Source organism: Coturnix japonica, chromosome 2, assembly GCF_054131305.1.
Source record: "Coturnix japonica strain WE chromosome 2, WE-NBRP24, whole genome shotgun sequence".
NCBI lineage: Eukaryota > Metazoa > Chordata > Aves > Galliformes > Phasianidae > Coturnix > Coturnix japonica.
In genome coordinates, this window is record NC_140664.1 from 105,038,063 (window position 1) to 105,064,697 (window position 26,635).

The 26,635-nt window shown below is 39.7% G+C and overlaps 1 protein-coding gene across 11 annotated transcripts in view; it reads right to left on the reverse strand.

The window, feature by feature from the left end:
• Positions 1-26,635, reverse strand: part of RARB (retinoic acid receptor beta) — a 322,222-nt gene that overhangs the window by 245,253 nt on the left and 50,334 nt on the right. For 7 of the 11 annotated variants that reach the window (XM_085538374.1, XM_085538368.1, XM_085538370.1 and 4 more), the window contains one exon: positions 16,298-16,352. The exons of the other annotated variants lie outside the window; for them this stretch is intronic. The gene's annotated coding sequence lies outside the window, so the exon portion shown is untranslated. The remainder of the gene's footprint in view (positions 1-16,297; positions 16,353-26,635) is intronic. 11 annotated transcript variants of the gene reach the window in all.

Genomic DNA, 26,635 nt, shown 5'->3' on the forward strand with positions numbered 1-26,635 from the left:
GCAAATTTGCTCTCAGTGATATCAAAGCACTATTTATTACATCTTGGTCAATCATCAAAATGATGCCAAACCTTGCCCGGGGGTCTCACTCTGCAGTCGTTAAGAAAAGATGATAACATCTATATAACTTTAATGTCACAGGTGAGAGCACTGCCTCCCTAACTAGTGGGTGGAAAGAGATGTGTGCTTTCAGAAAGCTGTCCTGAGCACTCTGGGTACAAAGTCCCACTAATGCCCACATTTCAGTGCTCTGAGATACCTCCTGGAGAACTTATACTGTAACGGTACTTCTTGAGCAAGAAGGAACACAGCTCCACCTTCAGCTACCTCAGGTCTGACACCATTGGGGGCGGTCACCTGGAATCGAACAAGCCCTGAGATGCATCAGACATGGCAGCATGATGAAAGCAGACTGATGAAAGCAAGTGTTTATAAGATGAATAGTGCCTGGGTAAGGTACAGCTCCACCAGTAAGTGGGGGCAGCTGGCCTCTCAGGAGATGGGAGGCAGCTGCCTTTGTGTAACCCTGCCTCAGTGGGGAAAAAAAACACCACCACAAAAAAACTTCTGTACAAAAAAAGTCAGGTGAAAAAGAGCTGGTGAAAAGGGAGGAAAATCAGTTTCTAGAAAATTCAAGTATGTTCCTCCAGGTAAAAATAAATTAATTAATTAAAAAGAAAGAAAAAAGAAAGCCTCTGGCAATCCTGATTTCTGAAGGAGAATGGTGGAAACTCTGGAGGGCTACTTTTCTTTTTCATAGTAAAGAAGCTAGTGTTTTTGAAGTTATATTTTACTTAAAGATATTTAAGAGAAGCATCTAAAATCCCAAAGCTAGAAGAACTGCTGTACATAGCAGTGGCACCATGCAACTCCCTCATCCACTACAAATGCCAACAACAACATGGAGGGCAAAAATGGCCAAGCAGTGAAGAATAACCTCTTTTTACAACCTCCCTCTGGCTTTTTTCTGCATTTTCCCATAGCACAAAGACTTGAATACACAAGACTCATTCTCAAAGTCCTTCCCAGCCATGCTGTGGAGGAAAGGAAGTTTTCCAGTGGGTTATTTAATCCACAGTGCACCTATAATTACTTGGTCACAGGAAGAGAAACTTCTCATTTCGGGCTTCTAAAAGCAGATTAATGAAAGTGCTTTTATTTATGGGGAAAGAAGGAGCAGGGTAACTTGCTTAAAAGAATACATTTTTGACATACGTAGGTAGAAAATAAACCCATCCATCAAGGCTATATTAATAATAGATGAAAACTGGCTCCAGACACAAGATTACTTGGTGAAAATGCTGGAATAATGGATACAGAATTTGTATTCGATCAACTCCAAAGGACAGAGGAGATTAGTTTATGCAAACCCTCTGGAACAAGGCTTTATTTCAGAAAGTAATCCTTTCATTTAGCCAAGGTTTTGCTCGCTCAGAGATGCCACGACACAAAACCGTGTATCTGGCATACAAAGAGGCAAGCCTATGTGCTGTGCTTAAAAACAATTAAGTAAGCATTTTGCACCACAGTAAAGCTTTTAACTATTGGAATAAGCAGAGCCAAATCTCATATTTTGTGCATACAGTTTAAACTGCCAAACAGGGTTTATGTACCGATTAGTGGAGATTATGTAGAGTGGTACTGCCATTTTTAAAAAATACAATATTATTACAAAGAACCCCTAGAGGTTCATATGAAGATGGTCTCTATTTCATAGACAGTAAAATCACTGAGGCACATCATCACAGCAGTGACTTACTGCTGAGGCAGGAGCCAGGGGAGTTGAGCTAAGGACTGCTAATGCAGGGAACAGCCTTGACTGCAACTGAGTACGTGAAAGCCAGCTTACAACTTGTACTGGGTTTTTCCTGGACTCTGGATGAAGCGTTAACACGTCTGCATCATTTGCCAGCTTCTTTAGCCTTTCTAAGAAACAGGGACAAATTAAAAACATCTAAAATATTAAGTATTTGAAAAGTTACTACTTCCTGTCAACTCCAATAACACCAGCGGTGCCTACAAATACTTGTCAGGCTTTTGGGAAAAGAGACTTTCACAACCCCACCACATGCATGGGAGAATACTAAATACTGAATCATGCCACTGAGAGGATCGAGCTGCGATGTCTCAGCCCTTGCTAACATGTACATTCAGTCTTCTAATCAGCACGGGGCTATTTATCTTCATTACAAATACAAATTCTGGCATTACTTAGCAGCTCTAGAAATGCTCTTTTAGATAATTTTCTTTTGTAAAACATGTTTAACATGATTTATAGTTAGTAGCAGCACAAGAGCAGCATAATATAAATATCACATCACTTGATTTTAGCAGTGTTTAATTGCACACCAAAAGCAGCTTAAGTAACTTGCCTGGGGAAAAACTGATGTGATTTTCAGTAACAGCTCTTGACTACAGTGTGACTGAACCAGAAGAAATTGAGGTACTTGCAGATTTGCAAGCAAACTTCTCACACATACCGTAGAGCAATTCAGCTCAGGCCCATGGTATGGGAAATCCTTAGAGCCAGAGATGAAGTCAAGGCTTTCAGGTGGCACAAAAGCCCACCCAGAGCAAACAGGGTTATGTTTAATTATGTCCAGAACCTACCCGTGCCTCTGTGCCTCAAAGTTCAGGAAAAAAGAAAGTTACTATCAACTATCTATGATTTATGTAGGTGATGGTATACTGTACACCAGGATCTTAACACACAACTGCAATTTTACCACTTTTCTTTGTTATCACCAAGCAAGAGAGAAAGATAAGATTTGGCTTGGAGGGTACAAAACATCTACAACAGTAGTCTGGACCTCTGGGTCACCCTACTAGAGACCAGTGATGGATGGAAGAAACTTCTGTAGAGGAATGTGGAGTGATGAAACCTCCATGAGCAGAACAGCCCTGGGAAAAAAAAAGATATCCCCAAGCAATGAGGCAATGGGCAGAAATCAGACATGGAACAAAACAACAGCGAAGCAGAAAATGGTTTGCCATTGGTAGACTTCCAAATAAGATCCTGACATAGTTTCAGACAAGATACACCCAAAGCTGAAGTAAGTCTCCTCTTTAAGCACACCTTTTGTTTCCTATAATTATTATTTTGGAGAAAATTAAAGTGCAAGCAACAGAACATAAAGGACACTGGAGTGCTTCAGACAGCAGAAAATGAAGAAAAATAGGCATCATACAATAGAAACCACTGGGCTCTGAGTTGTTCTATACCACAAGGCTGTCAAACTACAAGGGAAAAGCATATCAGGCAGGTAATACTTCTATTTATAGAAAAAATCCATTTATAGTGATGCCTGCACGAAGGAAAGAAAGTGCCTAAAACAAACAGTCCATTATTGGTCTGATGGAAAACATACTCAAGTCAATGTCAGCCTCTGAACTGACTTTAAGAGACTTAGTGTCAGGCCCTATTTAAGACTCCATTGTATGAGGGACGAGGAGAGAGGGAAGTGTCCTGATTCAGCTGCAGTCAGCTGGAATTTTCTCTCTGGTTACACCAGCACCAAGCTTTAACCAGTCAGTGCATACAGTCCACAGACTGTGATCCCAAACTTGAGTTAAATGAAAAACTGAAATAAACAATATACAGCCCAGAAGACTTAGAGGAATGATACTTGGATAATGCAACACATGAATTACAAGTTTCCATATAAATAGATAAAAGTACGAGCAACAGGAAAAGGGGCAGTTTTGAATTTCCAGAAGTGCCTCACGTGTGTTTAAAAATGGTCTAGAAAATAACATGAAAATATTACTATATGTATTTTGAGAGAGTTCTTAGAATATTTCATTTAAATCTCTCATAAGCAAAACTGAAACAATTTGTTGTCATTAAAAGGAAAGTAAAATAGACGGGGAAGTTGTGACAGGCATTACAACTGCTTAGCCTCTTAGCCTGCAAAATTTCTGAAATATTACTTACCATCAAGTCATCGACCTACGGAAATACCAGGAGGTAGACAAGAAAGGCAATGTCTTACATTATAATTCAGAACGTGGATGATGAAATGATAAGTAAGTGAGATACCTTTTAGAAGTGAATTATATAGATTTATAACTATTTTGCTAGCATCTTTGTAAGAACTTCAACATAGTTTGTCTCCTACTTTTTCACTTCTTAGATGCTAAAACCAAACTTCTTTTCCTTCATAGTCTGATTTCATTATGACATCTGCTTCTCACATCAAGGTCAGTGCTTCAGTGAAGAATTTTCCTGACAGACAAACCTGCTATGCTTAAAACAGTGGTGAGACAATTCCAGATTTCCCTCTGAGCAAAATGGTTTGGGGGCAATGCTCCTGTTAAACCATTACAAATTACAGTGAAAAGCCTATAGAGAAATTCGTATGAACAGTCACATAAATATGACATGAGATCAGCATTGTTAAGGACACCAAAATAAATACCAGATGAATTGATGGATTCTGAGCAATTACTGCAAAGCACCTCAGCACCAGCCCATCACAAAGCCCACTGCAGTCGCTAAAAAGACACCTATGTAGCAGGACCTAGGTTCATGGATGCCAACTCAGTACCTACTAGAGTCAAGCATGTTTGCTGGTGAAAAGGGAAATAAGCGATGGGCACAAAAACGGTTGAGGTACCAAGGCAGACAGCAGAAGGGCTACGAATCCCAGCTCCCCAGAAAAATGAACTTGAGGACAGTTTCATCCAAAATTAGGGCTATAGCTCAAAACTTCTACACACAGCCCAAAGGCAGAAACAGGTATAGATAGCACATGGGTCTCTATAAAGAATACCATCACCAGCATCTACTTTCTGGAAGCCAGAAATACAACAGCAGATTTACCTTCTGCCATGCCTATCCTAAATGTGCAATTCGCTCTCCTGTACTGTCCACTATGGTGAAAATGGGTTTCCTGTACAACAGAAGACTCCCCTTGACACTTAGGTGGCTGCACAAAGAAAGGTTTTTCTGGAGGAGACTGTGACCTCCCTCAAATCCCTCTGCAGAGCAGCTCCGTACCATGGCTCAGCATGAGATGCACGCATTGATCAGCTCACTCTGCTGCTGATACTGCTGCAATAGGATAACTGGATAGAAATAGATGTGGAAAGCTACAAAATATTTAAGCAACACTCAGCTGTTTAAAAACACCCAAAAATAAAAATAAAAAACTTGATGTGAGCTGTTGGCTTGCAAAACATGATTTCAACCAACCAGCAGCAGCATACTTGCAAGTCACCTAGATCTCACTAAGGCTGAAGATTTGCTCCTTGCAGTGCTGTGACCCATCATCCCGTAGTTCACCGAGGATCCAAGTAGCTGGGTCACGCAGCGGTAGATGCATGCAGGATGGAAAACCTCTTGCTGAGATGCCTGCTCTGGTTCCTGGACTCCCCTCTGTGACCAGTGAAGCAACCAACTCCTCTGCCCCCAGCTTCTTGGAGACAGGGGAATGGGGTCAAACCTGGATTCATAACCTTGTTCTGATGGGCATCTGACACACTGAGAAAGTCAGGGTGGAAAAACTTCCTCTTTACATAAAACCACTTAAAATATTAAACATCCAGGCATGTGACATAGAGTCAATGTAGACAGAAAGAATCATGTTCCTTTTCACTTTGAACTAAGACAGTCATCTAGCTTGTTTTCTTAAGACCGTGCACTAATTTGATGGATGTGGAAACAGACTTCCAGTGTCCGATAAAAAATGGAAAAAAAAAGAAAGTAACACTAATAATCCAGAGGATTAGGGATCAGAGGCTGGTGCACAACCTTTTAATGGGGGAGGCATTTAAAGACTGATGACACAGTATATTTTTATTCTTTGGTAATTTAGTACAGAAGTTCACATCGATTACTTAAAAGGCCAATCGATTTTATTTCCCATATTTAATTGTTCTTAGTGCCCAATAAATGGTTGACAAGAGAAAGTAAAAGATTATTTTATTCTTTTTGTGTCGTTTAAAATACCGTCAGACCAACTCACTCATTCACACGCCATCTGCATGCCCTTCATGTTTTTACAAAACTGCGCAGATTATCTGTTTTTCATTACCACAAAACCTGAAACCCCCACAGCGCTCAGGCTGTCTATCCTGGGCTAAACCTCTCACAGGTGCATGAACAAAAAGGAGGTATTTTACTATTCCCGGAGAGAGCTTTATAAATATGACAAAGAAAAACCATACTTGCACAGTGAAATTCTTTTTCACCTTACAACTTAGGTCTTCTACGGAGAAGTGTTGCCTGCTGAGTCCTTATGTCTTCTTGTGGCTAGGTTCTCTTTAGTTCCTGCTCACTGACCAGGGCTGCTGGCTCTCGGATCAGGCAAGTATGCCATCAAATGCACAGCTTAGGTATAGGCTTAAAGTTTAGCACATACTTGAACTAGCTCATCATCTGTTCACCCTTCTTGTCAGCAGAGTGTACAAATGTGAAAAATACACAGAAGGTGCTGTCACCTAGCAAGTATTTACCATGTCTCGCTACATACTTAAATTGTGTCACTCAGTGAAGTTCATGACAATTTCCTAGGCGGAAAGTTGCTTCTTTTTTATTTTTCTTCTAGTTTTCCAACAACCACGCAGTTATCCGGATGGCACATGCAGTTTCTACAACATCTTGGTACCAAGGCAGCGGATATTTGTTGACTCCGCCTACATACTTGCATGATTTTGAACTCGCATGACCCTGAAAAAAAGTTGTCAGCTTTTAATTCGTAACTTTTCTCCTATGACGTAAGAAATTATCATGCCCATTTTACATCCAGAGAGCTGAAGCTGAAGAAATATGGTTTGGATTTGCAAAAGGTTCTAAGGAAGTTTAATGCCCTGATTGCCTTATCTTAATTCCTAACATGTTACCCTTCCTTTCAACAAAACTCCTAAGGTGAAACTGCTAATGCCATTGAACTCAACAGGATATTTTACAACGATTTCAACAGTATCAGGATTTCTTCTTCTAATGTCATTAGGATTTTTATCTAAATAAAATCTGAGACTCTTCCTTCATAGGAATTCACAATATTTTATCACATACCATTGAATTACCAAAAAGTTAACTTGTTCTACTACTACATTTAAAGGGAATCTCATCCAGAGGAAAATAAAGATCTTAATTAAAATAAAGATGTACTGGACAATAAGTTTCATACATGGGTATGAAAAGAAGTTTTAACATTAATTTTCATGTAGCATTTAATATCAATGATCTCAATGTTCATCACTGTAGAAAGGAACAGTGAGACATTAACAAAAAGGAAAGGGCCTAAAATTTCCTTTGAAAGACAGCAAAACCATTTTTGAAATGCAATCACAGAGTTGAACCAGGACAATCATCTTAAATCTGTAATCCACTTAAGTATTTATTGATTGACACCCATGACAAAATAACTGTTGCCCTAATAGGATTCACATCTAGTATTTTTTAAGTTTCACAAATAGTTCTCATGGCACGCTTACATATAAATCAATTAATATTGACTGATCGATCAATATATGCACAATATGAAAAACAGTTTTGGCGGCTTTATGCTCCCCACAGAGCAGCTTTACCTACCAATGATTAATTTTAATTTACTTTAAAGGATTCTACTGCACTGAAACTTTAATTAAAAACAAAATGAGAAAGTCTATAAAGTCTGCATAGCATCAATAACCTAGACTTGATATCCTGCACTTCGCCTCCCCTCTGTACATATGGTTTCTGTTAAAATAATTGGAAAGCACTTCTGAACAATGTCACCCACACATCCATTCTAAGAGCGAGAGGATATATTACCATTAAACGTCACTAATATTAATAAAGAAACAATTAATTCTTCATTATCTATTTCTAAAATACACCATCAAACTCCTTCAGTTCAAACACAAATAAAACATTACCCATGCCTGTCAGTGAAATGGGTAATCATCATCGTCGCTGTAATTTATACTGCTTTCTGCTGTAAGTCTATTGCCTCCCTCTTTTTGGCTGACATTATAAACAGTCTCTTTGAAATACTGAAAAAAAACAACCAACCTGCCTGTTATTAAGCGAATTTCCATACCTCTTGTCAACTACTTACTTATAAAATGTTGCTTCTAATTTGCATTACACTTTCTACTGGTGAACAGACAAAATTTACATTTATAAATGTTGCTGTTCCGTTAATACACACTAAATAATACTTCCTGTTGACTTAGGCATGTATAAAATAACATGTTTTGGCACATCAATTTCAATCTCAAAGAAAATTACTATGAAGAAAACACAAGCAGGAAACAGTTCAGATGCTGCTGGTGCGCTGACACCAGGCCTCAGGTAGCTCTGCAGCCGTAAAGAGTCTGATTTAAAGATCAGAGCCAGTGACAAAACTCCAACTCACCACCGACACTGGTTTGGATCGGGTACAAGAGCAGTTCAATGTTTTAATTATTAAAAAAGCATGGAATTGTCACAGTCCTCATCCGCTCCACGCAGCGTCAGGTTACAGCCTCCGAGGTGTCTCTGGCACACTGCCTGGGATGTTTATTGCTATTTGTAAATTGGACGCTTGTGGAAGAATGTCAATTTTAAATATCTTTGTTTAAATGAGCCTGATAAGAGATGACCAGATACACATTTTATGAGACTGCTAAATAATTACATTACACAATGACAGCTTGTGAACGTTCCAGGACAGCTAGTAATGACACAGTGCACTCGCAAGGCAGCGTGTGAATTGAGCATTGAAAGAAGAAAGCTATCAGGAAGAATCAAAAGTGTATGCTCTAAACCTTCAGAAACAAAAGCACCAGGAAAGTCAACTACAGCCCGTAACAAGAACAATCTCCAGGCTCTCCACATACGAGAGTAATAGAGCCGAAGGTGCCTCTATCAATCCTGCTAATACAGCTCCAGCAATTACTTTCTGTACTCTACACCACTAAGTTAAAATATGTTTCCAAGGCCTAACGCAGCAGTCATTAAAGTTTCCCTGCCTCAATCAGCATAACTAATGATGCCATATAATAACAGAATGCAATCTCTAATGAAAAGCCTAACAAAGTCTCACTGCAACAATACCGCTTGTGATTTAGTATTCTGAACTTGTCCATCCTCCATATTTTATTCTGTGGATATTATCACCACTCAGAAAATTACATTTCAATGAACTTGTCAGGAAATAAGTAATAAATTAATCAAGCAGCATAAACCAATTACAGTCATTTTCTGTGTGTTTTCTGTCGGGGCCTGGGTCCAAATACAGCTCTAGCTGTGTGGCTCAGCCCTACAGGCCGCCTGGAAGTGCTGTGGGTGAAAGCAGCATGGCTGGGAAGAGGAGAAAAACACTTTTTTAGGTGTTTCTGGCTCTCTGTTAACTCATCTTCCACAACAGAGATGGGATTTGTAGGATCTGTAGCAGCACGGACTGCCATGGGGGGGAAAAGCTTGTTTCACTTCAAACCTTTAAGTCAGTAGAAAGAAGAGCTGCCAAAAGCCAGGTTTGCAGAAGAATCAGGGTGCTGGAACAGGTTAGATGCCAGCATCTCTAAATAAAACCCAAGCTTTGCAGGCACTTTGGAAGATAAAGTGGTGAAAACTTCATGTAGCTGGACATGTCTGCAAGTCCAGCAAAGCCTCCTTCCAGCTGTCAGGAGTGACCAAGTATCTACAGTATCTACATAGTACAACAGCTATGTTGTAATTACCAGTAATAGACTGGTAGATATAACTAGACATTAAATGTGGCAGTGGGAGAGGCACATCAGGCTGACTGTAACAGCTCACCCCAGGGGACCAGAGGGTGCGCTCTACTGAGCAGCACCCAGCTGCAATGCATCTCTCCTCTTCCTTTGACCAGAAAAAGAAAGTAAGTTTTGTGCACAGCTCTGGGGAGCCATGGCTCCAGCCCAATCCCCACCATCAGCACACAGGGGCTATCAAGCATGCCAGCTTACATGCATGCCCTCAGACTAAAAAAACCCATGAATTTCTTATGAATTAACATCTCTTTTTTCTATAAGAACTTTCCACTCTTGTCCAAAAAAGTCTTTATCTCCTCTTGAGATGAGGGAGATAGGAAAATAAAAAAGACAAGCTACAGTAAGCTGATGTGACTCTTCTGTATTTGTGTGGGTACGCACCAGTGTACTTTCCCTCTGCAACACACCTCCAAGGGGAGCACCTGAAAGACCACCATTTTGTGTGCCTGAGGAAAGCCCCCAATAGTGATTATGTTTCTACTATGTGCAACGAGCAGCAGAACCATCAGCTTCACCAACTGAGAGCTTCCACGTGAACGGGGACAGAGCAGCTGAAGCCAGACGCTCCAGGCTGTGTGAAAAGCCAGGAACACGGCTCGTTAGTTTAGCACCTCTGGCTTCAAGCATTGTGTTCGTCTTCGCAAGTAAGTGAGCCAGAAAGACATTTACTTTAACAAATAAAGTTCAGATTCTGAAGCGCAAGGCACACTGTCACAGCACAGAACTTCACAGCAAATTATTCAGATGCAAAATCTCAAGCAGTTTGGGCTTCTGGTCCTAAACATAAAAGTGAGCCAAAGCAATGCTCAAAATGGCATAGATACTCTCTGCCTAACAACAAAACCAGAGCAGAAAGAAAGTCCACCTGCTTTGTGTCTTCAAAAACAGATGGATTCTTAGAAGATGTATTTCAAAATACATTTCTTTTCCAAGGGCTGCTTTTCTCAGTACATACCAAAAACACTAACACATGCTCTTTACATATATGCAACATTTCAGTGAACTCAGGCTCAGTCCTACCAGAACCACACACCTGCCAGACTGCCGACCCTCCTGCAGCACCGGAATTCTTTCCTGCATTCTGTCTGTGTCCTGTCTTGGCTGGGAAATAATCCAAGTGGGTTAAGCTTCAGGAGCTCATTTTCATTGCCACATCTTGAAGGCTGAGTATTGTTTAACCTCTCCCCTGTAGTCTGCATAAAATTCCTAGAGGGCAGTTCAAGACTCATATGGTCTAATTAGAAGTGGGATTTATTAAGACTAGAATGAAATAAAGTAAAATAAAATTAAATTTGTCATAATATAAAGAGAGCCCTGTATTTGCCATAAGGTAGGCCAGAAGTGTAGTAAAAAATTAAGTTACAGCATTTAGAAAAAAATTATCTACCAAGCACTGTTGTCACTGAGTTGGCTGCCAAAGTAATATCTGACCTCTGTGACTTCTACAATTCTTTTCTTTTCTTGATTTATCCTCATGCCAGACAGCCCCTACCAACACATCACGGTCTTCCCCTAGATTCATCTAAAACTATACTTAATCTACCAGTGGTTTCAGAGCCAATTTTCTTGTTTCCCCTTTTTATCATCCTACATACTTTATTCAAGCTAGACTCAAAGGGGTTCCTACTTTCACAGCAGTGGTCAAAGATATGAGGGATTGATTCAGACAGTGTGTACTGTTTCCTTCGCCTGCAAGAGCAAGCAAATGTGGTCTAAGGAGCTATTACTTATGGAATATCTGGAAAGCAACCAGAGGTGAGACATGCTTCCAGATCAGGTTTAGATGAGCCAGCTCAGGTGAGCAGGCAGGTCTACTGCTGAGACAGAGTTAGAAATGCAGCTAACACAGGTACACCTTGCAGCACAAGCTCACTTAGCACTGGGTTCACCTCTGTGTCACAGTACAAAAGCCTTTTTAGGTGAACTTTTCCCATTCAGCTTCACGTTCCGTATGTTCACTTTGCTCAGATTATCCCAATTCTGACTCAATGGGTCAATGCCAAATGAGTTTTCTCTCCTCTTTTTTTGGCATCTATATACTTCAGAAACAGCTAGCTGGTTCTTATGTCCCACCATTTCAGTCACCGTAAGCAAATATTTAAACCTTTCACATTTGTTCTCCTAAGTCAGTACTTCCAGTGCCTTAACTGTTTCATTCACTGGCTTTCAGTGTGCAAGCTGCCTGGTGTCAAATGCCCCATCTTACCTTCCAGCAGAGAATGCAGTTCCAGTAACACTCACTTCAGTGTTTTTCTATTCTGGGAAACAAAGCAAAACAAACAAAAACAAACAAAAGTGCCATTTTCCCCAGTTGCCCTTAACTTGACTTCACTATGGTCCGCATTAACAGAAACAGCAGCTAAATCGTCTTTGAAACTTTATTCACCATAGCCAGGAAAAAAAAAAAAAAAAAAAAAGGAAAAAAAAAAGAGGAAAAAAAGACTGGTGAAATGCCTTTAAAACATGCTTTAATCTAGCTGGAATGCCATAAATTGCTTCCAGATGTGCTCCATACAAAAGTCAATCATAGCTATTTATACTGACACTCCGCAGTCCAAACAATCTGAATCCAAATGCCATGTCTCTGCTACAATAAAGCTATAAATGTCAGTTTTGTTGAATTTGGAGAGGTGTTGAAGAGTTCAGCCTAGTTTGCTTTCTGGGCTATTTGTTAGCCAGCAATTATTTAAGGAAAAAAAAAAAAGAAAAGAAAGAAAGAGAGAAAGAAAAGAAGAAACTTTTAAAATAGATCCTTTCCTTGCTGAGCTATTCTTAAAGCACACCTGACACCTTCCAATCATGACCTTGAAAGTGCCACGGGTTACAAGTTGAAATTCATTTCATAAGTTAGAAAAATGTAGTGCTTAGGCTACGAGCCAAGAATAACTGAAGGGCTTGGCAAGGCTCCCATGCCCTCCCTTAGACTGAACACACACGTAGTACACCTGGGACTAAATGAACTGAAGTACAGTAAAATGACACACTGACTGCAATAATACCTCTATTCAGTAATCTTCCAGGGCACTGGGAAAAAAAATACTCTCGCTGAAGAAAAAAAAATAAAAATTGGAAACTATATCCTAATCAATTGTTTTGCATGCGACACACGGCCAGCAGAATCAAAGTGTTCTTCACTTGGGAAAACTGAATAACCACCGTTTAGATGAAAAGATGACCTGAGGAGTTATCCCACACTACTTCAGGAAAATATATCAATTTTGTGTTGTCTCCACAGAATTTTTCTGTTTGTTTTCTTTTCCCCTTGCAAAAGTGCACCTGCAGTTCAATTTACGTATAAATGTTCAGAGCTATAACGTTGGCTTTTTGTCAGTAGAAGACGAGAGGGAATTTTCTTATCACTACTTGCAGTTTCGGGAATTAAAAATGTTGCAGAAAATCATAATATGTAATGATTGTTTTCTTCAACTTTCTCAGTGTTATTTCCCTTGATGTTTGCTTTCTACTCTAAAGATTTCCCCTGCCTCCCTTCAGTTCCTTACCTTCTCCAAAGTTCAGAAGAGCATCCCAACATGAAGCTGAGAAACATTCCTTCTTTTCAAGCTAAGCCGTAACACTGAATGTCATCTGTCACCAAACAACGTGACAAAAACAATGGCTACAAATGCACATTTCCTAAGATCTTCTCCGTGTTTCCAGACAAAGGATGCAAACCTAACAAAAGTGGTCTAAAATTCAAATTGTATATACATGTAGAACTAAGAGAATGCAACAAGATTTGTCCTCTTACTTCAACTTACTGAAAACTTAGTTTTAATAAATCTCTTCAGTCAGAGATTCCATGAATGAGTACAGAAGCAGCAAACCTGATGTCTGTCTTTAAGAATGGGGGAGGAATCTACAAGTGAGCTACTGAGCCGTCAGTCTGGCCCAAATATTATGCAAGGTTTTATAACCTATTTTGAAGGAATGTAATTTCAGTGTAATTGTAAGGGGACTGGAGAAGAAATAAGCAACACAGAAGCAGATAAGTCATTTGAGTTGAAAGACAAATTTGGCATAAGAACAGATGATTAAGAATTAGCCATAAATTCATTTAGACTGGAATTTACAGACACATCTCTAGCACTCCAAAGGGTGAAGTGCTGCAGCAGCCATCCCACAGGATTGGAGGGAGGAAAATCGTTCCACAGTGGGTGCTGAGAAGTTTGTTAGATTTCAGTGCCCTGTAAGAGCAGGGATGCTCCGTGAAGCACAAGCTTCCAGCACTGTGCTGACCTACCTTCATGCATCTCTAATCCAGGCTCCTGTCAGAGAGATTTTTTCACTGTTTGTGCATTGCTTCCTTTTCTTCCACCCAGGAGATGACAGTAAACATCATAAGCCTTATTCCCCCACAATTTTTCTTCACTTCAATCTATGTTATCACATAAACTCAGACAACTAGAAAGCATACAGGAGGTCTCTGCACATCCAACCTGCAGTGCTGCCTCCAAAGACACACGCGCTCCCTCACACACCTCACACTGCCCTCAAACATCTTAAAATAAAAGGTTACTTTAAGACACATAAATACATGAAGTAAACATCTGCATTTATTCTATATACGTACTTCTTACTATCCTTTCTTAGCAAAAGCTCTTTCTCTAGCACCATGTTCTCCCCTCACCTGTGCATCAAGCTCATCACTTACATTACACACTTCCTAGGTCTACTATGTACAGACTTCTAACGAAGCATAAGCCACGCTGCAGGACACAGCAAAAAAACAAATATTTTTGTCAATAATAATAGCTAACACCAATCACTATCACTGGCCTCAAACACTACAATCTGTTACTGCTTTTGCAGCTGCGCTGTGATTCTGCTGAAGCACCAAAGGTGCTGCCAGCAGCCTACATATTAGATGATTATTAATTTAACCCATCCTCCTCATCCAACAAAAAGCACCATATCTCCAGATCTGCATAGCTTCTGCATTTGTGATGGCTGACCCCCAAAAAGAGACAGAAGAACAAAAGTCAGTAAAGTTACCAAAATATACAAGTCCCTTACAGCTACTGTTTCAAACAAACGGATTTGGAGCCAATGTAATAATTTCTACTGATATCACAATGTTTCATTTGGTTTAGATTTGTCGTCATTTATTGGAAACAATAATCCTTCCAAAAAAAAAATGAAAAGAAAAAAAAAGAAAAAAAAAAGCCAAAAAACAAAAGAACAACCCAGCAAACTGATCTTGTGCGTTTAAAATTATTTACTACAGCTTTAAAAGTAACAAATGAAGCACTTGAGTCTCAGATGTGTAACCAGTAGGGAGTTGGCTTGATGTATCAGTTTTTACACCTCTAGCAGTTAAATCAGAGACCCAAATGCAAAATCTAGCACTCGGTGGTGAACTTATAACACTCCCTGGAGGAGTGTGTCCATAAACCATTCAGTGGATTACACTCATCCATACAATACTTTATTTTATATATCCCGTCCCCTGAAAAAAAAAAAAAAAAAAAAAAAAAAAAAAAAAAAAAGAAAGAAAGAAAGAAGGAAAGAAAGAAAAGAAAAAGAAAAGCTTAACTGAGGTGAAATTAAGGTTGCATAAACTATACATCATTTTTGTCATCATATTTCTAAGTTTTTGCTTTCCTTTCTGAGACTTCATTAAAGCAATTTTCTACCATCTTTATCTCAAATGGATTTGCTTTTCCAAATTTGATTCTCAGCCAGGAAAGAACTCCAAAAACACCCAATGACATATGTGGCATGGCTGTGCGTGGCTCAGGAGCACTCTCCGGGTTTCATGAGCATGCTCAGCATAGCCGATACTCTTTCAAGAACTGCTGCGCTGACTTTTTTTGTAGAATGTCCCTAACGGGAACCTTTTGGGAGTCTCATGTTACTCCTCATATATTTAAGAGTCTTCCAGACACTGGGTTGTTTTCAATATATTTCTATTTCCATATTCTTATGAGCGTGTGTGCACATACTACCTTATGTCCATGGGCTCACACGCAAATACACATGTATATACATACAGATGTGCAAACATACATCTCAAGGTAAAATCTGCAAGGGATAAATTTCACTAAATTCAATGGAGGCTACAACAGATAACAAAACCTACGAACAGTAAATGGGGCTTACGGTCCAGTGACTCTTTCAGAGTCTACAGAACATAATAAAGGTGAGTGTTTCCAAGGTCCTTCACAGTTAAAAAAAAAAAGAATAAGCACATGAAAATAACAGTATTTTTTGTTTTAGTGACTACTATTCTCCAATCCAATGAAAAAGCACTCTTGTGATGCAAAACTACTGGAAAAATCAAGACACTGTAGTGCCAGTGCCAAGTTCCTTGTAGGCCAACTCATCTCTGACTTCATCTGGATGCAGTCCTGCTCCTGAGTTTAGGAGCCAAACACCAGCATTTTCCTACACGCAAGGACATTCCACATCATTCACAGCTAGGTGGAGGCACTTACCCAAGAGAGCCTACACTGGCAAAGCCTCTCTGCTGATCTTACAGAATTGCCAGTAAAGGAGAAGTCCTAATCCTCATTTTTGAGCTTCGGGTAGGCCTACCCTGAGTGTACCAGAGTTCATGATAAAAGGAGGCAAAGGAAAGATAACAGTCACATACCCAAGATGAGAGCCGGGCAAGGTCCTGAACGCCAAAGAACCAGAGGAAATACGACCTGCAGTAGAAAAAACAGGATCTCAAAAACTAAAGAAGAAAAGTGAAATTTTGGCACTTGACATTGTCTATCAGTCATCACAGCCCCCCTCCTTTACTACAAGCCTTTGCTTGTGAGCAAGCAAAAAGACAGAGTTTAATCTCTCTTTACCCTTCTACAAAAAAAAAAAAAATTAATTAATTAAAAAAAAATTGTCTATTTAAAAGGTCTTATCAGGCACAGTAGAAAAATTCAGAATTGATTTAAGCTTCTTAGCCATTTGTTGTACTTTTTCCAGCCACACAGGAATTTAGCCATTCAGCCAACCATTTGTTGGTCTTCTGTTGTTTTTTTTTTCCTCTTCTCTTTTAATGACTTTATAGAAAGCTTTGTCTTCAGGAAAGTGCCATTCAGTGCCAACAGCATGAGAAAACACAGTTCTAATGCAGAAAATTCAAAATTTCTATTTATCACATAGCAGTAATTACCAACCTTCCTATGGGGCCAAAATCTTTTACTTCCCATCCTGCCCCAAAACCTCAGGTAGCCAAGTTGAAATGCCTCTTGACCCACATGGAGGGTCACTGTGCAGCACATGACTCTCTCTAGGAAAGCTTGCATCCATATCTCTTGTTTATTAAAATTTGGGAGTAAGGGGCCAAACAGTAGCGTTCGATTAGATAGTCTCCACTGACTGTAATTCATCTACCTGTTGGAATATATCAGTTATCCTTATTTCTACATTTATCATCATTTCTCAGTTATGTCTGCATCAATTTGAGTTCCAGAAAAGCTTCTGCCAATTCTCTAGTGGTTTTTCAAAAACAGTAATATTCAAAAAAAGCACCATTCTTATAATGTGTTTCAAGTCCTTAAAACTAGTTGTAGTTGATTTATGAAATGATATTACTGAAAGTCATTCCTATAATACAACTGTCCTCCTTCCACCCTCCTCCCCCCCAAAAACCAACCAACCAAACAAACAAACAAACAAAAAAAGAACATTTTCCTTTCTGAAAAATGTAGGTTTTCTTTCAGGGGATTAAATTCACAGCAGCATAAAAAATTAAGAAAAAGAAAAAAAAAAGGAAGAAAAAGGTCACATTCCACTGTGTGTTCATGAAACCTGGATCAACGCTGAGGTCATCTGTCACACTATTACCTGCATACATGGTTTACCTTGAACCTCCCTTGTTTGCAACCACATGAATACATGCATACAATGCACTTGTTTTGCCATTGAGACTTCCCAGCTACAGGAAATCTCCAGCCATCATAAATCAGGTTCGTGCTCCATGGGTTATATTGGGATGGAAACAGCAGTAGTGGCAGCTTATCTGCAGCCTCTCCTTCTCAAATGACAACAAACTGCGAGCAGACTGGGTTAGGCTAACAGCAGTACCAGTGATACATCAATCCATTGTGTGACCCCACACTAAAGAAAAATGTGCTCTGAGAATATGCAAAAGTGGCTATCAACTCAATTAGTCAGTTGAAGTAATTATGCCCTCAAGTGTTAGGAAACAGAAAAGCCATTTTAGCTATAAAATATACAAGGAACCTTAATGTTATGGTCAGTAAGACAACGGCGCACACATTACTCATGCCACGATTTATCCAGTCCTTGAAGGCAGCCCTCACTGCTCCTGATGTAAGATTTTCATTAGGCATTATATGGCCAAATGTGAAAGCCAAGCCAGAGAACCAAATACATCCAAACACAAAGACAAATTAAGGAGCTGACAGCACGTGTTATAAAATATAACCACGGGCCTCTCCTATGAGTCACAAAATAATAACTACTGAAGCATGCTAGTCAATAAGGAATAACTGTCCCCCCGCCCCCCAAAATATTAAGAGGAGTTTGGTGAGCAATAATAGGTAATGGTTTGTTCATCAGTTTATCAGCCAAGCTCCAGAGACTAATCTCCCCCAATTACATAGTTCTCTCTCATCATGCCATACCTCGGTGACCACATCTCTATGTCAGTGTTTTTTAATTCTTTTCTCTCTCCGCTCTTCTGCTTTAAAAAGCTATCCTAAGTCTTCGCTTACATCGCCCTGCTGAATTTCCAGCATAATAGCTGCCGCTCTTCATTTTTTTTCCAACGTATTTTGTACGTGTTTTTTTCTTTTTTTAATCCACTAACAAAATCATACCAGAATGCTTCTTAGCGCAGCCCAGGCAAATGCTGCAGTATGAGTACAGGGAGATACAGGACAATGTGCAAGAGAACTTAGAGGCAGAAACAAGAATACCATTTCCCATGAGAGAGTTCTGTGTTCGAGCCATTTAACTTTAAAGCTAGTTCAATATTTGAACAAGACACTATTTTATTCCCATTCAAAGTTTAAACACAGATCACTTCGAAATCAATCATAAATTCAAACCTCTTTGCTTTAGAAACTGTTTCAATATTTAAATGCTTTTTTTCCTTAATGTAACAGCAGCTCCCAGGCTGCTGAGGCAGAATTGACTTTAAGATCCTTAAGAGCAATGCCATTTTTCTGCCAATACATACAAAAGGCAGTTCTAGGAAAAAGAAGAAAAAAAAACCCACAAAGGCGAGGCTGTGCTTTACTTCTGAGTTTAAGAACAAAGTTTGGACAAAGAACACACAGCCCAGTCTTCCACCCAAACTAAAGTAAATGCATCTGGTATGGGTACTTTTCAAAGTACGAAACCGTAATTCCACATTATGCCACCACTATTGGGTGCAAGGAAAATCAGATGGCTGGTGGGAAATCATCAAAAAAAGTAAGCCCCATTTAGGGATAGGGCTCCTAACTGAGTAACAGACCCACAATTCAGAAGAACAGAGAGCCCATTCACCAGCAGCTCCCAATGCAGTCCTCTTCCTCACCCAGCACTGCTCTAGCACCTCGGCAGCCTCACACCCTGGCCAGCATTGCAGAAATGCACAGCATAGCTCTGTTATATAGAAAAAAACAATTTCTTGTGGTGAAGTAGGAATATCTCACACCCGTGTTTCATTTTCATATGAAGATTTCAAAGCTGGGTGAGCGCATTTTCTGTTTGTATGTTTGTTTTCAATCCCAAGCTGCCCTTAAAAGCCATTTTAGAGACGGGCAACTTACCACATTGACGGAGAGGTGAATGCATGACTCTGCAACTGCACCACTGCCCTGCCCTTTGGCACACACCACTCTAATCCAACTAACTCCAGATGCAGTTTGTTTCTAAAAATCATCTTTTGCTCTTCTCAACTTCGTATAATGTTCCAAATGCCAAGAGTTGGGCATACAGAACAATGAAAGCATTACACTGTAAAAACAGACTTATCGAATAGGAAAGACAGAAGTATTAACTTCACGGCTGCCTTAGTCTCATTTCTGGTCAATTACTAACTTCCCAGTCAAGTTAAAAGACCCTTAAAATGGATCATATGTGTATACTATGAGGAGATCACAGTGTAACTGCAAAAATGAGGCTCCAACATTGTGATAACAATGTATTTACCTAACTACTGCTTTGCAGGCCTCCAGGAAACATTATCTGGGGGTATACAGCAGGTTTTACAGACAACGTGATAAAACCACCTCCATGGGTAGCAATCATGCTGTACACAGAGTAGAAGCACTAAGTAGCAGGCATCTGAGCCTGCCACCTCCTCAGGAAAGGGCAGCTGCCATTCATAACCATCTTCCCTTAATTGAACAACATACTTTCAGCACTAGCATCATGCAATAAATGAGCTGTGCTCTCCCCCTCCTCTTTTTACCTACCTCCAAACAAAATATTCTGTTGTAATTGACACAATATTAACATGTCTTCTAATATTTCACATATAACATGTCATTGAAAACTCAGTATTGAGCAGGAAGGTATTTGATGAATCAAGTAGATGAAGCCAAGATGTAGTTATTAGATGCATTACATCTTTAGCACATCATCTGTAAAAACGTCCAGGGTAAACTAACGCTCCAGGGGAAACCTGACCTTTAAGAGGCTCCCTAATACTACATCTAAATTAATGTCAGTGGCAGGCACTTCAATCTGAAATAGCAGGGTTCTTTCATTCCATCTACACTATCTATTCATCCGTTTATTTGTGTGTAAATGTGCGTGTGCATAAGTGAATTTGTGTCACTCTAGTGCTGGGGGAGTGGGTGGGAAACAAAAGGAGCTCCCAGACTCTTGGATTCCTATTCCTCATCACTGTCATGCATGTTCTTTTAGAATATTCATTCAGAATTTTTAGTGTGTTTAAATATATATATATTATTATTTATTAATAACTAAACCTACTTTTCCAAAGTTTGATCTTTAAATTGCAAAGTAAACACGCTTGAATGAGAGAAAGATGGAACTCTTGCAGCAATCAATAGAGCAAGCTATGCTGGATTTGCTTTAAAGCACTGGGCTGGGCTCTGACATGACGGGTGGCCAAGATAAAAATCATAAATGAGATCAGTTTTACCGTTTCAAAACAAAACATTGCAAATAAATTCAGTAGAAGACATTTCTGCCTTGGGGAAAAAGAAACAAATAAACAAACCAGTGCAAAAGTCTGATAATGGAATCAAGTCATGGCAGTTAGTCAAATCAGTAGTAACTATGGTGTCCAAACCTTCACTTCTCTTATTTTCCTCTCTATGGCTTTATGATCAAGAGAGTGAAGCAACTGCAAACTATCTGTGCTGCTGCCCTTCCTCCATGCTCACCACAGCCAGGCACAGCTGAGCACAGGAAGACCCATACTCCTCTTGCAGGGCAGTGCTCTGCCCCTCCACCCCCACCCACCCAACCAAGAGATGTCTTCATGCAACAGAAACTGAAGCCTGTACATCGATGTAAAGGATTTATGCTCGGCTCTGAAATGAGGACAGTTACATCAGCCAAATCCCAGTGAACTAAAATTGCTAAGTCCTTTCACATTTTGTTGATCAAGAATCTTTTTATTGAAACGTTTGTCTTTTTAAATCTCTGGTGGGCAATAAACTATGTTCTAATTGGTCTTTATGCAATAAAGAGCTACCTTGCATTTTAGCTATTTTATGCAGTTTTATTTTCTTACAAAGACACAAATGATCAAGAATGATCATAATCCTACATCGAGCTGCAGTCCTAGAAACACTGAGAACATAAAACATTCATGTCAGCAGTACAAACTTGATGAGCTTCAACTATCCTTTCAGCTCAACAATCCGCCTCTTTCATACTAGCACCATTGTTCAGCCCATGGGCTACATAAACATTGTCAAACCTGGTTTCAATATTAAGAGCACATTAATATTCCCACTAACGCACATTTCCCAGTAAATAACCTATTAGATTGCTTAGTTTAAACTCTATGACATATCCCATAACATACCAGATAGTTCAGACTTGTGAGCTCAGAAGACAGAGATATTGTCAGCTTCATATGTAACTATTTAAAAAAAAAACAATTTCATGTGCATACTCAATAGCCTTGCCAGTGCAAAAACTCCCATGAGTATTTTCCTAAGAAAATACACCCATTTAAAACAAAGCTCTTCTCTTTCTGTTCTAAGCGGTGGCCTTTAAGTCACTTTTTCACACAGCCTAAGTTAATTGGTAGAAAAAATAAGAGATGCTGCTCAGAGCAGATAATCTTTTCCATGACCTCAGTCAATATATCTGAGACCAATGGATTCACCAATGACTCTCTCAGCTTTTCCCAAAAGCACGCCAGTGAGAGGCTACCAGGTTTAACACACAACATGCAGAAAGTCCCTGACTTTGTCCACTACAGACCCTCTGTAATAAAGTGAGGCTCTAGTCCAGACACATGAACTTTTGCTTTTGCCTGGTACTTGGCCATATCGCAGCTGTATAAGTCCTAAATGGATGCAGCTGCATGTGCTAAAACACAGCACCACAAGTTAATCTCATGTGAGACTCTTCAGCAAGTCTACGGTCCCACAAAGTACAGCACACATACTGTACAAGCAATGTGCTACAGGCATTACTATGTTCTCCTTTCGTCTGCCTGAATTATAAGGATGGTTTACTATAGGTTAGGGACCTATATACTAGGAGCTCACACTTTCAATTTTCAAGTTCAGCAGCTGGAAAAGCAAATATCTTCAGACAAAGTTCATTAGCCTGGAGATTCTCCATGGCCAAGCTTCTGCAGCATTGCAGGAAGATGCAATTTTACATTTGGGTTATAATATTTTGAGGTACTCAAAGTAGATGGAAGCCAACAAATGTCAACCTAGCTTACCACTATGTCTGGTAGTGTGTTGTGCAAAATACAGCTGTTTTGAAATACAAAGATTTTAAAATCATTTAGGCTTAACAGAGTGAAATTAAACACACAGAGCCAGACACGCTAACTTCTACTTTATTGAGTAACACTTAATACTTTAAAGAAGTGAGAAACAGGAAGGAGATTTAAGGATTTAGAGGTCAGCAGGGAATTACTATAAAGCCATCTGATTTCTTAGAAGAAAAAACTCAGAGTTGAAAGCAAAACTGAATTAATCCCAGAAATATGGAATGAATGCCCCCCACTAAATAGACTATGGGGAGCACTCAGCATAGAGTAAGGTCCGATCAATCTTTAAAAGAAACAGTACTCTCCTCTAAAGCCCTCTGACTCTTCCAGGTTCACTAAATTTGACCCAGAATACGTAAGTCTGGAGAGCCACTGATCTCATAGGGAAGATCCTCAGAAGGTGTAAATCAGAGTAACTCCACTGACTTCAAGAAGTCTGCTCGAATTCACCTCATGCCAGCTGACCCTCTGGCTCCAGATGTCTGGGTGCAGTCATGAATTCCCAATTTCAGTGTATTTTGATACGGCTAGAAGAGCAGAAAAGGCTAAAGAAGCTGTTGCAATTGTTAAGTTAAAAAAATAATAAATTAACATCATAATTATAATTAATAGATTAAAATACCCTATAAATCTCAACTGCTAATCAGAATATATCACATATATTTAGGTTCAAAGTAGTTTTGCTTTGGGCAACAAAGCTCACTTTTAACTTCAGCCAGATCCCACCATTAACTTTCCAGGATAAAGTTTAATAAAGTTTACTCACGAGACTTCATTCATTCACGTATACTGCACACTTTCATGCACAGCGTGCCTACTGAAATACAATGATCTGAATATTGTGCTAAGTCAGTCAAAAGAAGATCTGGCCCAAATATCCCAGTCAGAGCTATTTCAAGCATTCAACAATCCAATTACTTATACCACGTTAGACCTTCCAACTCTATGAATGTAAACTGTCTACACTCAGGCAGCCAGGATTGTACTGATAGGGTTGTACATCGTGAATAATTTTGTCAAAATACTGTGTTTCCAATATAATTGCCAGAAGAAATGCAACATGTAGGCTTACAGCCTCAAGTGCAATTGTCTGGCACATAAAGCGTATGCAGGCCACACTAGTATACAATGCCAGTAGTGTAAGTCTATTTAAAAAACATAAAAGAAAACAATACTGGGACTGAGTATTATCCCCTCCTACATAGGGCTCTATAACATTTGAAGCTGTTTGGAATAAATAAACACAGTAAATCTTGTTTCATTTAGCATACAAGTTGTGAAGATGGTATTATTAGCTAGTCTGTATAACTTATTTTGAAAGATGAAATCAAATACCTTTCATTTCTTTGTCAGATAAGATGAATGAGTGGAAGAGGTGGTTCTAAAATATCTTCTGAAACATCTGAAAAATATTTTTTCTAACAATCCCCAACAACAATATTCCAAGGCTGCTATTACTGTGGCTCTACTATCTCTGACTGGGGAAGAGGAAGGCAGAAAAACAAGTATCAGAAAGCTGTTCTGCCTAAGGATTCTTCCATCTCAACACAAGTTTTCAGGCACTTTCTGCCCTTTATATCCACCAGTGAATAATGACTTCAACAATTATCATCTTTCTCAAATCCTGTTTCCATTCAATTTGAATCACATCCTTCTATTCAAAGAAATACAGCAGTATCTTTTAGCAAAAATTTGAGAAGAATTATACAAACACACCTCAGCAACAGAACACCACACCATAAGAATAGCTGATGAATCTAGTTGATGAGTCTAGCTGAGTTTTCACATAATCACCTCTTAAGTTTTGGTTCTTCTACTGTGCACAGTAAACTGGAGAAGCCTCATGTCATTATAAACTGATGAAAAGAAGAAGCAAAGTGCTAGACACAGTCATGAAATCAACCTTACATGGGAATCAAAGAAAATACTGTATCTTTATATCTTTCTGGGTGGGATACAGAGTTGAAAGCTGGGGAAATTGAGACGTTTTACCCTGAACATGCTGTCTTTCCCAGCAAGAATCTAATTCTTTCTGGGTTCTCCAGGAACAGTAGCTGAAATATTTGTGTATAAGAAAATAGGAGCCCTGGTACTGAGTTGGGGTCCGCTAATATATCTGTTGCCTTATTTCTCATTACCTTATTGGACACCATTCAACTGAAAGAGTGTGGGAACAACCCAGCAATCCACAAACAATATAGCAGTCAATTCTTACAATACACTCACCATCACCTTCTTTTTTTCCTATATTTGGCCACTTAAATCTAGCACTGGGAGGTTTCCCTCCCACACTTCGTACCTGCATGCTGTTCTATGAAGCATCATACAATCCTGTCCTGTTCTGCTACACAGCGTGCTGACTTGGAGGATCCACCAGCAGGAGTAATCTGGGTTACCTAATTCATGGCACAATTAACTTCCATTTGGGTGGCTGACAGAAAGCTCACTTTCCATTTAAATCATGATTTTCCCTCACACATTTCCCTTCTTGCCAAAATGCCACTCCAAGGTGCCACCAGCAGGGTCTGTTGTGTAAGGGGACCACCGTGCTTGGAGCAGGCAGGGACACGACATACCAACATGCCTGCTGGCATCCATCAGCTACTTGGAGAGGCAAAACTAACTGTAAGCTGCTCAGCCGCTTCCCTCTGAATCATTTTTATTTCTGCAGTTTGACTCCTAAGTTCCCCTTCCCTCTCCTTTCAAATTAATGCTGTAATACGGCCACACTGCAGAAATCTGTATCGCAGTAGGTACGATATTCCGCAGAGCCACATCGCCCTCTGATATTTAGGAGATTGCTCCTGATTCATCAAGGCTTCCTCGATGACTTACAATGGCTCGGTCAGGTCACAGGGTGCAGGCTGCAATTTCCTTTGCCTTTTTCTATGCATTAATCAGAAGCCGTGTGTCCGCTGTACGTCTGTCTCACCACAGATCTGCCTTACAGCGGCACCTGGTGGGACAGCTTCGGGCTGAGCGAGCAGGGCTGCAGGGCTCTGCCTCCCTGAGAGCTCCCCACTGTTCCTAACAAAATAAAAACCAAGCAGCGTTTTGTTCCTGTGTGCCTTCGTAACATCTCGCAATGTGAAAAGCGCAGAAGGAGCAGCACCAAACCCTACCCAAGTGTGTACTGAAGGCACGCAAAGCACTGTGCGGAGAGCAGACAGCTCCATGCCACATCTCACAGACAGGCTGTGAGCAGAGGGATCCAGGAGATTCATGCCAAAATGGAAAAACAAATCTCTGGTAAAACTCATCTCCAAGGTCTCTCAACTTTTGATTCATTAGCCATCATTAAAAATTTACAGAAGTATATTAGAAAGAAAGCTCGGTTCAACCAGCCTCATGTATTCCAGCGACAGACTGGCACACAGAGCCCTTTTCTTTTGATTACTGACTTCAATCTCATCATTTTTATTTTATGGGACGCAAAGCATCAAATTCAGCTTCAGAAATACAATGTTCAAAATATAGTGGCCAATAAATGTTTCATCTTTTTCACAAACTAGACCTTAAAGAGCTTCAGTTATTTATTTTTATAGCAGCAGCATACATATGTGTATGACACAGTAAAGGATACTGATCTCCAAAGACCTCAGATTATCTTAAACTCCAGAAAATCAATATCAAATCCTGTGTTTATGGTTGTTTTCATTATTTATTTCAGAGTCCAAGAAAGTGGACAGTGGATGCTGCCACTTTTGTGGAGAAAGAACACAGCAAAGTTGCAGCCAGATTTACAGGTCAAACATTTCATTACAAAATAAACCATCCACAGCCAACAAATGAATTCATCATGGCTCATCATAAACTGAATGCTTTTGTTAAAAGTCTACATACTGTTACTCATGTGATTGTTTTAGGCCTTACACTACAATGCTGAGTGCACGCAGTGAATTTAAGAGCTCACCACACCGGTGTAGCTGCATTCAAGGGCACTACTATCAACCACCAGATTGAAGTGGTACCATAAGGAGTTCCTGCTATCTCCAGACATTCTGAGGGATGGCATTTCAGTATACATGCAAATGAATA